Below are 13,524 nucleotides of genomic sequence, written 5' to 3' on the forward strand. Positions count from 1 at the left end.
TTTCCTTCGGGTGTCGGTGTTGTATAGAGTGTGGTCGTGTAAAAATATCTTTGATTGCCAGCGCTGATTCCATGCGAAGATCCTTGTACGTAGTGTCTCCTTAGCAATCTTCAATCTAATCATAAGCTGTTTTCGTTGCGCTGTGTAGAATACATTACAATGATGACAAAGAGTACAATTATTATTTCAATTATACACTTGATTAGTTCGATAAATTACAGTTCTATTTCAAACTCCGAAGTTATCGTTTGTTGTCTTGATTGATGAATTCCAAAGACATCAAGTAATTTATTCTGATTATTGGGCGCTTGAATCCAGCGTTGATTAACGCAGGTGATATGTTGTCGCCGTGTTTGTATTGCTTCAATAACTTGCACTTTGTTGCGACGAACTTGCGCAGTCTCGTATTGATGTTTCCTTTCTTTGTATGAAGATTCTTGAATGGCGTACAAGGGAGTATTAGATGAAAATCGTCCGGTGGTCCACCGCAATTGATATGTTTGTTGATTTTCAATAAGTGATGATACATCAGACCTTGCACGACAATATTGAACTTCTGTTCATTCGACATCATTGCGTGAACTGATAGAAGAAAATAACTGTGTAGAGGCTCTAGCAGAATCTATCACGTAATAAGATTGTTTTTTGTACTTTCTATTTCATCCGTTAGGTGTAATTTCAACAACTCCGTAATGAATCGTGCGATATAGACTGCTTGTATATGATAATTTGATCTGATCGCTTTCTTGATTAATGCAATGCCCATTGCAATGATTACAATTATGTTTGGTCTAGTGTATTTCAATTCTTCGTTAGCAAACCTAAAAAACTCCACCATCAATCCAAGTGGTCCTTCCGATGTTGACGTGCAAATATTTTAATAACTATTGTAGATTCGGCATACAAGTTCTCGCATCTTGAATTCCATAATTTGCACCATATCTCCGAATACGACCATGTCTAGGACGTATTGAAAGGCAGCGATAAATGAATCGTGTCGCGGCTCCTCCTTTTCGAAGCAACTTTTTATCAGGTCCTCAGTAGTACTACTGATTAACTCTACAGCCAGGAAATGACGTCAAACAGGAAATGACGTCATCAAGGACGTATGACGTCACTCCAGGCCGCAGCCGCTCCGCCCTCATATCAGTGAGGTCAGTGGATAAGACAGTGTATCCACCGATTAACTATCAGTGACATCACATAGTTAATCTTAGTGATATGATATCAATGATAAGATTAAACAATAATGACGTCATGGTGAAACAAACTAGGAATCGAACTTGGGTCCTTTAGGTTGTCAGACGAGCAGCTCAAGCCACTGGACCATGGGCTCTACATGTTTACTTGCGTCGCTAATCAGGATAGAATTGTGTGGGGTGGAGACGTCGTTTGATTTCTTTTACGCCAGGTGGCGTCATGGGGAGTTGAGTTCGTTCATCTAGAGATGGCAGCACTTCCAGCAAATTTACCGCCGTTCAACAGATGGCGCTAGCGATAGATATAGCACTTGGTAACAATGGGCCGCTCAGGTTACATGCGACACGCACACGCACGATAAGATAGCTCAGAAAACAATGGAAATCATGTATCGATAGTGTGAACAATGGGTTCCCAGGTTTCAATAACATGCGCCGCCAGGATAAGGTAACGGTTAACTCAGGTAAACAATGGGAACTCACGTGTCGATAGTGTTTGATAGGCACCTGGATGCACATTTAATGACACTTAATAACACGCAATGACGGTTAATAACAAGCAATGACATGTAATAACACGCAAATGACATGTAATAACACGCAAATGACATTTAATAACACGCAATAACATCCGATGACATTTAATAGCATTTTCCGATCGGGTTGACGTCCCGATCAGTCCGTCACCTAGGTTGGTTGCCGCGTCAGAGCGCCAGGTAGGTTTCCGACCATGTGTAGTTTTGGTTTCGGTTTGAAATTCCCACCAAGCGCCCTCTAGTTTTCAAGCTTTGGCCGTCTGTAGTTTCAGTTTCGGTTTGAAAAAACAAATGGACGTCGGGGCCCGCCACCTAGGTTGGTTGCCGCGCTAGAGCGCCAGCTAGGTTGGTTTCTGACCATGTGTAGTTTTGGTTTCGGTTTGAAATTCCCACCAAGCGCCCCTCTAATTTTCAAGCTTTGGCCGTCTGTAGTTTCGGTTTTAACAAAATGGATGTCGGGACCCGACGCCAAGGTTGGTTCCCGTATAGTTTATGACCATTTGTAGTTTTGGTTTCGGTTTGGAATTCCTAGGTTTTGAATGGTTGCAGAAGCCACCTTGTTTCAAGCTTTTGACCGTCTGAAGTTTCGGTTTCGGTTTGAAAAATGCATGGCGCGTGACAGCATGATTTTTTTTCCCCATGCCACTGTGATAAGTACACCCAAATAATGATGTATGTCGGAGACCAGACAACAGTGTATATATTCCTTTTTTATTTTAGCACATTATTTTTCTACTCTTTTATTTAACTACCGAAGGATATGTTACAAATTACCAGATTCTTGCTTGGCATCATCCTTGTACAAAAGCAATCTGGAAAACAAAGGAAAACGAAACATCCTGTGAATGCTTTTCTCAATCAGAACAAAGTCTGGGACGGCTAAGATCTTGATCGGGTGCCACGCAACAACAACAAGCAGCATTATCAAAGAGTCGGCTAACGTTTCCACTTTCCGATATGTCTCTCATACTGTGTCGTGCATTTGCGTTGGAGTACGGCCTTTGGACATGCCACACGCTAAAGTAAATAACCCGCTGACAATAGCCTCAACAATCACTATAAAGTAGAGGTGTTCTATAGACATGCATTTCCAAACTTGTGTTGCTCATTGTGACAACAGCAAACAACGAATCGAGAAACAGCGCATGACCGCGTATTGTGGTTACCAGCTGTGACGGTTTCGAAATAAAAATAACCAAAATGGCATAAGGGCGAGAGTATACTCACATATACATCTTGCATGACGAACTAGCACTGGGAACGGGACAGAGAGAAGAGGGTCGTCCATGGAGGTTCGTTCACAATCACCGGACTCAGTCTTCGACAGCTAGCTTATAAGACCCGTGATTTTTGTTTTTATTTCAAGGGAAGGAGGGATCACGTGAATGCATCGTGGACAGCTTCTCCTTTCGCAGGAGCAGCATGTGAAATGCGATACCTCTTGCCGACACGCTCTTCTTTCTTCTTCTTTTTGTATGATAACACAAGCCGCGAAACACTGTGTCGGAGACACCCGTCTGGCTTTTTCCAAGCGCTCTTTGGGAACGCCAACCACACAAAAACATTATCGTCCTCGCAAGATGTATTTTCGACTGCCGCACAAAGTAAATAGAGTTATATATGTGACAGTTGAATGAAATCCGTGCTTGATAGTGTACGTCAATAAGACGCTGTCGCTTTGTAGCAAGTTGCATGATCTCGAAGCGAGTAGAATACTCAAACGGTTTCACTCATTCTTACGTGACCGTTAGATTAGTAAAACGAAGGATGTACCTTGAAACGAAAGAAAAAAAAAGAATCGACTGTATGGAGCGCGGAATACATTTCCTTTGGAGATTCCCAGATGACTTGTTTTCGACGATTATTCGCTAATCGCTAGAACTTCAAACAGCACAATATTCGTCTCAACTTGAAATGGTTCCATAAAATGTGTCCTCTTGACTGCTGTTAAACTAATTTTAATAGGTCCTTTCGAGCAAGGTATGCTTTCTGATTAGGCGGAGGTATCCAGTTTGGCTCTCACGTTTAACCATGACTTCTTCATTTTAATATCGAACACTTTTTCCTTGAAGTGCATGTAGCTTCTCGTAAGGAGAGCAAAATGGTATCAGCCGAAAATTGTCTAATGGTTCACGGCGCTTGATATGGTCATCGAGTTCAATGAATGTGGATACATGAGATGCTGAAACTCTCACAAAATGAATTTCTGCTCTTCAATCATCGTTGATCCAAACGATGCAAATCCTACCAGATATGAACACAAGGTGTCAAATAGAACTCTGTTAGCGTCCCGATATGTATGCGGCTGACATATGGGTGATAGTGAGTATAATAGGGAAAAAATGCTTAAACATATAACCAGACCGCGATCTGTAAATATATGATAGTCTACATTTCAGTAGGTTAGGTTTAGTAGGTTCTCCCCTCATCTCTATGTTGGCGATCTATAAGAAAGCATTCAATTAGGTCCAAATTACGATCTTTCAATTGATAGATTCGAAATGATAGCTTTCCAACTCAATGTCGAATAATTATGGATGATATAACATAAGGTATTGGTTGGCGTGCTTTATCCATCCGGGGGTGTGCTAGCTGTTCACTTCATCGATTTCTAATAGCATAGAATAATTGATTCCTTACACATACCTGCTTGCGAATCGTTCACATGTTGCTACATGTTGGTACATATAGCTACATTTGATTATCACGAATATGGGATACTTAATTCTCTTGTGAGTGTCTGTATAGCTTGAAATGGGATAGTATCTATTCTTTACATGTGTTGTCTAGAATGTCTTATAGAAATGGTTTGCCCGCGTGTGGACATTGAGTCTATCCACCATGTCGCCCTGTTAATGTATGATTTCTATCGTTTCTTGCGTTAACTATTTACAATTATTGCTAAGATTGGTTGCAGGTGGATCTATCCCTGTCTCTCGAGAAAGGGATGGAGGTTACATATTTGAGTATCAGATGTCCTATAATTAAAAAAATGAATTTGATTTGATTGTCATCGTATGGATTGAAAACATCTTATTGAAGCTAAAAGCCGTGTCCCTGATGTAAAATAATTATCGCTAGCTTTGATTTCATTCTTCAGATAGAAACATAGTGGTGGTGGTTTGTCGTTTTCATAGACTGCTTGAGTCTCACTCCTCTGCCTCTGTCGATTTCTTGGTGACTGCCTAATATGTTGTGATAGACTTGTTCTGGGTGGTCGGTTTCTATCATAAAGAATAGTTATTTCTAGCATTGATTTTTTTATTTTTTTAGATATTAAGTTGTGGTATAGAAAATTCAGTGATTAATTTGCTGGACCTCTGGGGATTGATTCCTCTGTCGTAGAATAATTACAGTTAGCTCTGATTTTATTCCCTAGATGTGACAAAAAAGTGTGGTGTAGATAACAAAATATTTTTACTCGTGTTTTACTTGTGCTTACCGTCATGTCATACGATGCCAAATAAAGTTTAACTTGATACATTCGAATTGGTAACTGAGTCTTAATAGTTAGCCTGGATGACCTGATACAACATCGAATCGACATTGTAAGGAATGGGAGTATGCAACGTACATAACTCTACGATTTCTATAATATCTAGGGAATATCATCAGAACTAACAACAATTGTTCTATATCAACCCTCCCAGCAATAGGCCATCCATCCAAACGCTCACTTTTCTATGTCACAACTATTTTTAATATCTGAGAAGGAAAATCAATGCTAGTACCAAGTATTCTTTATCATAGTAGCCGACCAGCTACAATCAATCTCTTGTAGCATATTATTTCAGTCATCAAGGAATCGACAGAGGTGAGACTCAAGCGGTCTATCAAACGAAGAACAACCACCACTATGTTACTATCTGAGGAATAAAATCACAGCAAGGGATAATTGAGTCTCTGTATGCAATACGGGGATAAGTCGAAAATCCCAAACCGAGAAAACTGCGAGTGAATATTTGGTAAAGTAGTTGCAGATAAGTTCCCTCGAATAACGCAAATGCAAAATGTGTAACATATATGCGTGTGTCTACTCTACATGCATGTCCCGTTAGCGTCCTTTCTGAGTGTGTGATTTAGCAGAGATTGAACAAAATCCAGGAGCATGACATATCCCCTTTTTCTATATAACAAAGCACGCACAGGGCTTTCGTGCAGGAAAAAACACTTTTCATGAGTCGGACTTTCATGGTGACGGCAGGATGTCCGAAGTTACCTTTGTGCAGTGGAGCAGCCTAGATCGTGATTATCGTGCTGCTAAACGAGCATAATCTTGAAAATAATGTTCTGTATGACCAGCAAAACATGACTTATTAGTATAGTGAGCACGTTTTCCGATTAAAACGCTCAGTAGCACTGCTGACACTGTTACGTGAGGTAGGAAGAACATGTTTTTCGAGCGGAAGTCCAAGTTGATTTCTGCACCCAAGCAAAATTTAAGCTTTAATATAAAGGGATATTAAGCTTATAATAGGGAAAATTTAACAAAAACACTAAAAGGGGATAATTTGACTTATCCCCTTATTGCACATAGAGGTTCAATCATTTTATGTGAAAAGCACAACCTTTAATTCCGAGAAGCGATTCTCAATCATCATGCTGGCAATTAACTACTATAGTATGTTGCTAATATTATCCGAAACGATCGACTGCACAACACAACACAGGATGGATAAAGCAGCATAAACAACATGCTGCATAATGTAAAACCCCGAGACTAGGGAACACGAAAGGACAGACACAACACGAAGTCGTTCCGTGTTCCCTAGTCTCGGGGTTTTACATTATGCACCATCTTCACCAGCTCGCTTGTTTCCTAGCCATTTTTTCACTGTCATAAACAACATGTTATATATTTTCATCGCGGTTAATTACGACTGTATGAAGCGCGGAATACATTTCCTTTGGAGTTTCCCAGATGACCTGATTTCGACCATTATTCGCTAAAACTTCAAAGAGCGCAATATTCGTCTCAACTTAAAAATGGTTCCACTCCTGACTGGTGTTCAGCTAATTTTGATAGGTCCTTTCCAGCAAGGTATGCTTTCTGATTAGATGGAGGTGTCCAGTTTGACTCTCACTTTTAACCATAACTTCTTTATTTTGATATCGAACACTTTTTCCTTGAAGTGATCTTCCAACTTACGAATCCTTCGTTTGCCGTCCTTGTCCTGAGTAGTGGTGAATTGAGAGTGTACCAAATAGTGGTTCTTTATGATAAATCGATTGAATACAGCATTCATCAGTACAGTCAGATGTCTTAGCCGTGTACCATAGCGTTTTAGGAATAAGCATTTGACTGCCACAAACTTGCACAATCTCATGTAGCTTCTCGTAAGGAGAGCAAAATGGTATCAATCGAAAACTGTCTAATGGTTCACCGCACTTGATATGGTCATCGAGTTTCAATTAATGTGGATACATGAGATGCTGAAACTCTCACAAATGAATTTCTGCTCTTGAATCATCGTTGATCCAAACGGTGATGTCATGTCAACTGCGAGCCGCAAATAATTGCATGGATTTGATAGAGCGGGCACATCATGTGATATGACTTAAAAAATACTTTCCCTATCAATATACAGATGGAATGGCAAGAAAATCTGTAATGATTCATTCGATATACACTGCTTGGATATGGTTATTCGATCTGACCGATTTCTTTATGAAAGGCAATCCATCAGCGCGGATTCCTATCACATCCGAGGCTGAGTATTTCAGTGTTCCCAGCCCCATGTCATGCTTTCGAAATCAATGTTCACTAACCAAATTATAGAAGCGCTATCCTGAAGACGGTTTGCAATTAAAAATTTGTACACATAATTAACGATTGAACAAAGTAACTGAACAAAGCAAACAAAAATGATGAACAAAGTACCTTAATCAAAGTGATACATGTAAAACGTTTGTGCCTCTGTCACCTAGTGAACGATATGAAGTAAGAAAAAAAAAATATTAGTCATGAAAGAAATGCTAGTGAAAGAAAAGCAAATAAAGATTATGTTGTTACGCTTGTTTCCTAGCCATTTTTTCACTGTCATAAACAACATGTTATATATTTTCATCGCGGTTAATTACGACTGTATGAAGCGCGGAATACATTTCCTTTGGAGTTTCCCAGATGACCTGATTTCGACCATTATTCGCTAAAACTTCAAAGAGCGCAATATTCGTCTCAACTTAAAAATGGTTCCACTCCTGACTGGTGTTCAGCTAATTTTGATAGGTCCTTTCCAGCTTATCACATCTAGGGAATAAAATCAGAGCTAACTGCAATTATTCTACGACAGAGGAATCAATTCCAGAGATGTGTCCAGCGAACCAATCACTCAATTTTCTGTACCACAAGTATTTTTTAAATCTCAAAAATACAAAAATCAATGCTAGCAATAATTATTATTTATGATAAAAAACCGGCCACCCACAACAAGTCAATCACAGCATATTAGGCAGTCATCAAGAAATCGACAGAGACAGAGGAGTGAGACTCAAGCAGTCTATGAAAACGACAAACCACCACCACTATGTTTCTATCTGAAGAATGAAATCAAAGCTAGCGATAATTATTTTACATCAGGGACACGGGCTTTTAGCTTCAATAAGTGGTTCAAGCCATACGATGACAATCAAATCAAATTCTTTTTTTTTATTATAGGACATCTGATACTCAAATATGTAACCTCCATCCTTTTCTGGAGAGACAGGGATAGACCCACCTGCAACCAACCTTATCAATAATTGTAAATAGTTAACACTAGAAACGATAGAAATCATACATTGACAGGCGAACATGGTGGATAGATTCAATGTCCACACGCGGGCAAACCATTTCTATAAGACATTCTAGACAACACATGTAAAGAATAGATACTATCCCATTTCAAGCTATACAGACACTCACAAGAGAATTAAGTATTCCATATTCGTGATAATCAAATGTAGCTATATGTACCAACATGTAGCAACATGTGAACGATTCGCAAGCAGGTATGTGTAAGGAATTAATTATTATATGCTATTAGAAATCGATGAAGCGAACAGCACATCCAGGATGGATAAAGCATACCAACCAACACCATATATTATATAATTCAAGAAAATTATTACATATTGATACTATTGGAAAGCTATCATTTCGAATCTATCAATTGAAAGACCGTAATTTGGATCTTTGGATAAGATTTGGATTTGAGATCGACATCATAAAGATGATGGGAGAACCTACCTAACCTAACCTACTAACCTACTGAAATGTACACTATCATAGATTTACAGTACGCGGTCTCGTTATATGTTTAAACATTTTTCCCAATTATACTCGCTGTCACCATATGTTATCCGCATACATATCGGGATGCTAACAGAGTAACATTTGACACCTTGTGTTCGTATCTGGTAGGATTTGAAAACAACTTCAATGACAACAGCCTCAAAATAGACAAATGTTGTAATTGTCGTCTGCGCATCATATGTTATAAGCATTACTATGCTACACATCACGATGAGAAAAAACCGATAACATTTATTTAGAAGGCATGGCACGAGTGGGTGACGCAAGTTTAATTAAAGAAGACAATCTGAAGGATCAGGAAGTGTCAGTGTCAATCGAGTGAAAGCAAGAACATCTGAAAAGAACACTAAATAATGTTTACAAAACCACGGTCAAATTTGAGCATAAGTAAGCAGTGTGCATCTGTTAAGTGCGAAATGATCATCAAAACTTCAAAGAACTTATCCCATCAAGCAAAACATAATCTTTATTTGCTTTTCTTTCACTAGCATTTCTTTCATGACTAATATTTTTTTTTTCTTACTTCATATCGTTCACTAGGTGACAGAGGCACAAACGTTTTACATGTATCACTTTGATTAAGGTACTTTGTTCATCATTTTTGTTTGCTTTGTTCAGTTACTTTGTTCAATCGTTAATTATGTGTACAAATTTTTAATTGCAAACCGTCTTCAGGATAGCGCTTCTATAATTTGGTTAGTGAACATTGATTTCGAAAGCATGACATGGGGCTGGGAACACTGAAATACTCAGCCTCGGATGTGATAGGAATCCGCGCTGATGGATTGCCTTTCATAAAGAAATCGGTCAGATCGAATAACCATATCCAAGCAGTGTATATCGAATGAATCATTACAGATTTTCTTGCCATTCCATCTGTATATTGATAGGGAAAGTATTTTTTAAGTCATATCACATGATGTGCCCGCTCTATCAAATCCATGCAATTATTTGCGGCTCGCAGTTGACATGACATCACCGTTTGGATCAACGATGATTCAAGAGCAGAAATTCATTTGTGAGAGTTTCAGCATCTCATGTATCCACATTAATTGAAACTCGATGACCATATCAAGTGCGGTGAACCATTAGACAGTTTTCGATTGATACCATTTTGCTCTCCTTACGAGAAGCTACATGAGATTGTGCAAGTTTGTGGCAGTCAAATGCTTATTCCTAAAACGCTATGGTACACGGCTAAGACATCTGACTGTACTGATGAATGCTGTATTCAATCGATTTATCATAAAGAACCACTATTTGGTACACTCTCAATTCACCACTACTCAGGACAAGGACGGCAAACGAAGGATTCGTAAGTTGGAAGATCACTTCAAGGAAAAAGTGTTCGATATCAAAATAAAGAAGTTATGGTTAAAAGTGAGAGTCAAACTGGACACCTCCATCTAATCAGAAAGCATACCTTGCTGGAAAGGACCTATCAAAATTAGCTGAACACCAGTCAGGAGTGGAACCATTTTTAAGTTGAGACGAATATTGCGCTCTTTGAAGTTTTAGCGAATAATGGTCGAAATCAGGTCATCTGGGAAACTCCAAAGGAAATGTATTCCGCGCTTCATACAGTCGTAATTAACCGCGATGAAAATATATAACATGTTGTTTATGACAGTGAAAAAATGGCTAGGAAACAAGCGAGCTGGTGAAGATGGTGCATAATGTAAAACCCCGAGACTAGGGAACACGGAACGACTTCGTGTTGTGTCTGTCCTTTCGTGTTCCCTAGTCTCGGGGTTTTACATTATGCAGCATGTTGTTTATGCTGCTTTATCCATCCTGTGTTGTGTTGTGCAGTCGATCGTTTCGGATAATATTAGCAACATACTATAGTAGTTAATTGCCAGCATGATGATTGAGAATCGCTTCTCGGAATTAAAGGTTGTGCTTTTCACATAAAATGATTGAACCTCTATGTGCAATAAGGGGATAAGTCAAATTATCCCCTTTTAGTGTTTTTGTTAAATTTTCCCTATTATAAGCTTAATATCCCTTTATATTAAAGCTTAAATTTTGCTTGGGTGCAGAAATCAACTTGGACTTCCGCTCGAAAAACATGTTCTTCCTACCTCACGTAACAGTGTCAGCAGTGCTACTGAGCGTTTTAATCGGAAAACGTGCTCACTATACTAATAAGTCATGTTTTGCTGGTCATACAGAACATTATTTTCAAGATTATGCTCGTTTAGCAGCACGATAATCACGATCTAGGCTGCTCCACTGCACAAAGGTAACTTCGGACATCCTGCCGTCACCATGAAAGTCCGACTCATGAAAAGTGTTTTTTCCTGCACGAAAGCCCTGTGCGTGCTTTGTTATATAGAAAAAGGGGATATGTCATGCTCCTGGATTTTGTTCAATCTCTGCTAAATCACACACTCAGAAAGGACGCTAACGGGACATGCATGTAGAGTAGACACACGCATATATGTTACACATTTTGCATTTGCGTTATTCGAGGGAACTTATCTGCAACTACTTTACCAAATATTCACTCGCAGTTTTCTCGGTTTGGGATTTTCGACTTATCCCCGTATTGCATACAGAGACTCAATTATCCCTTGCTGTGATTTTATTCCTCAGATAGTAACATAGTGGTGGTTGTTCTTCGTTTGATAGACCGCTTGAGTCTCACCTCTGTCGATTCCTTGATGACTGAAATAATATGCTACAAGAGATTGATTGTAGCTGGTCGGCTACTATGATAAAGAATACTTGGTACTAGCATTGATTTTCCTTCTCAGATATTAAAAATAGTTGTGACATAGAAAAGTGAGCGTTTGGATGGATGGCCTATTGCTGGGAGGGTTGATATAGAACAATTGTTGTTAGTTCTGATGATATTCCCTAGATATTATAGAAATCGTAGAGTTATGTACGTTGCATACTCCCATTCCTTACAATGTCGATTCGATGTTGTATCAGGTCATCCAGGCTAACTATTAAGACTCAGTTACCAATTCGAATGTATCAAGTTAAACTTTATTTGGCATCGTATGACATGACGGTAAGCACAAGTAAAACACGAGTAAAAATATTTTGTTATCTACACCACACTTTTTTGTCACATCTAGGGAATAAAATCAGAGCTAACTGTAATTATTCTACGACAGAGGAATCAATCCCCAGAGGTCCAGCAAATTAATCACTGAATTTTCTATACCACAACTTAATATCTAAAAAAATAAAAAAATCAATGCTAGAAATAACTATTCTTTATGATAGAAACCGACCACCCAGAACAAGTCTATCACAACATATTAGGCAGTCACCAAGAAATCGACAGAGGCAGAGGAGTGAGACTCAAGCAGTCTATGAAAACGACAAACCACCACCACTATGTTTCTATCTGAAGAATGAAATCAAAGCTAGCGATAATTATTTTACATCAGGGACACGGCTTTTAGCTTCAATAAGATGTTTTCAATCCATACGATGACAATCAAATCAAATTCATTTTTTTAATTATAGGACATCTGATACTCAAATATGTAACCTCCATCCCTTTCTCGAGAGACAGGGATAGATCCACCTGCAACCAATCTTAGCAATAATTGTAAATAGTTAACGCAAGAAACGATAGAAATCATACATTAACAGGGCGACATGGTGGATAGACTCAATGTCCACACGCGGGCAAACCATTTCTATAAGACATTCTAGACAACACATGTAAAGAATAGATACTATCCCATTTCAAGCTATACAGACACTCACAAGAGAATTAAGTATCCCATATTCGTGATAATCAAATGTAGCTATATGTACCAACATGTAGCAACATGTGAACGATTCGCAAGCAGGTATGTGTAAGGAATCAATTATTCTATGCTATTAGAAATCGATGAAGTGAACAGCTAGCACACCCCAGGATGGATAAAGCACGCCAACCAATACCTTATGTTATATCATCCATAATTATTCGACATTGAGTTGGAAAGCTATCATTTCGAATCTATCAATTGAAAGATCGTAATTTGGACCTAATTGAATGCTTTCTTATAGATCGCCAACATAGAGATGAGGGGAGAACCTACTAAACCTAACCTACTGAAATGTAGACTATCATATATTTACAGATCGCGGTCTGGTTATATGTTTAAGCATTTTTTCCCTATTATACTCACTATCACCCATATGTCAGCCGCATACATATCGGGACGCTAACAGAGTTCTATTTGACACCTTGTGTTCATATCTGGTAGGATTTGCATCGTTTGGATCAACGATGATTGAAGAGCAGAAATTCATTTTGTGAGAGTTTCAGCATCTCATGTATCCACATTCATTGAACTCGATGACCATATCAAGCGCCGTGAACCATTAGACAATTTTCGGCTGATACCATTTTGCTCTCCTTACGAGAAGCTACATGCACTTCAAGGAAAAAGTGTTCGATATTAAAATGAAGAAGTCATGGTTAAACGTGAGAGCCAAACTGGATACCTCCGCCTAATCAGAAAGCATACCTTGCTCGAAA

The sequence above is a fragment of the Ornithodoros turicata genome, chromosome 1 (assembly GCF_037126465.1).
Source record: "Ornithodoros turicata isolate Travis chromosome 1, ASM3712646v1, whole genome shotgun sequence".
NCBI classification, from domain to species: Eukaryota; Metazoa; Arthropoda; class Arachnida; order Ixodida; family Argasidae; genus Ornithodoros; species Ornithodoros turicata.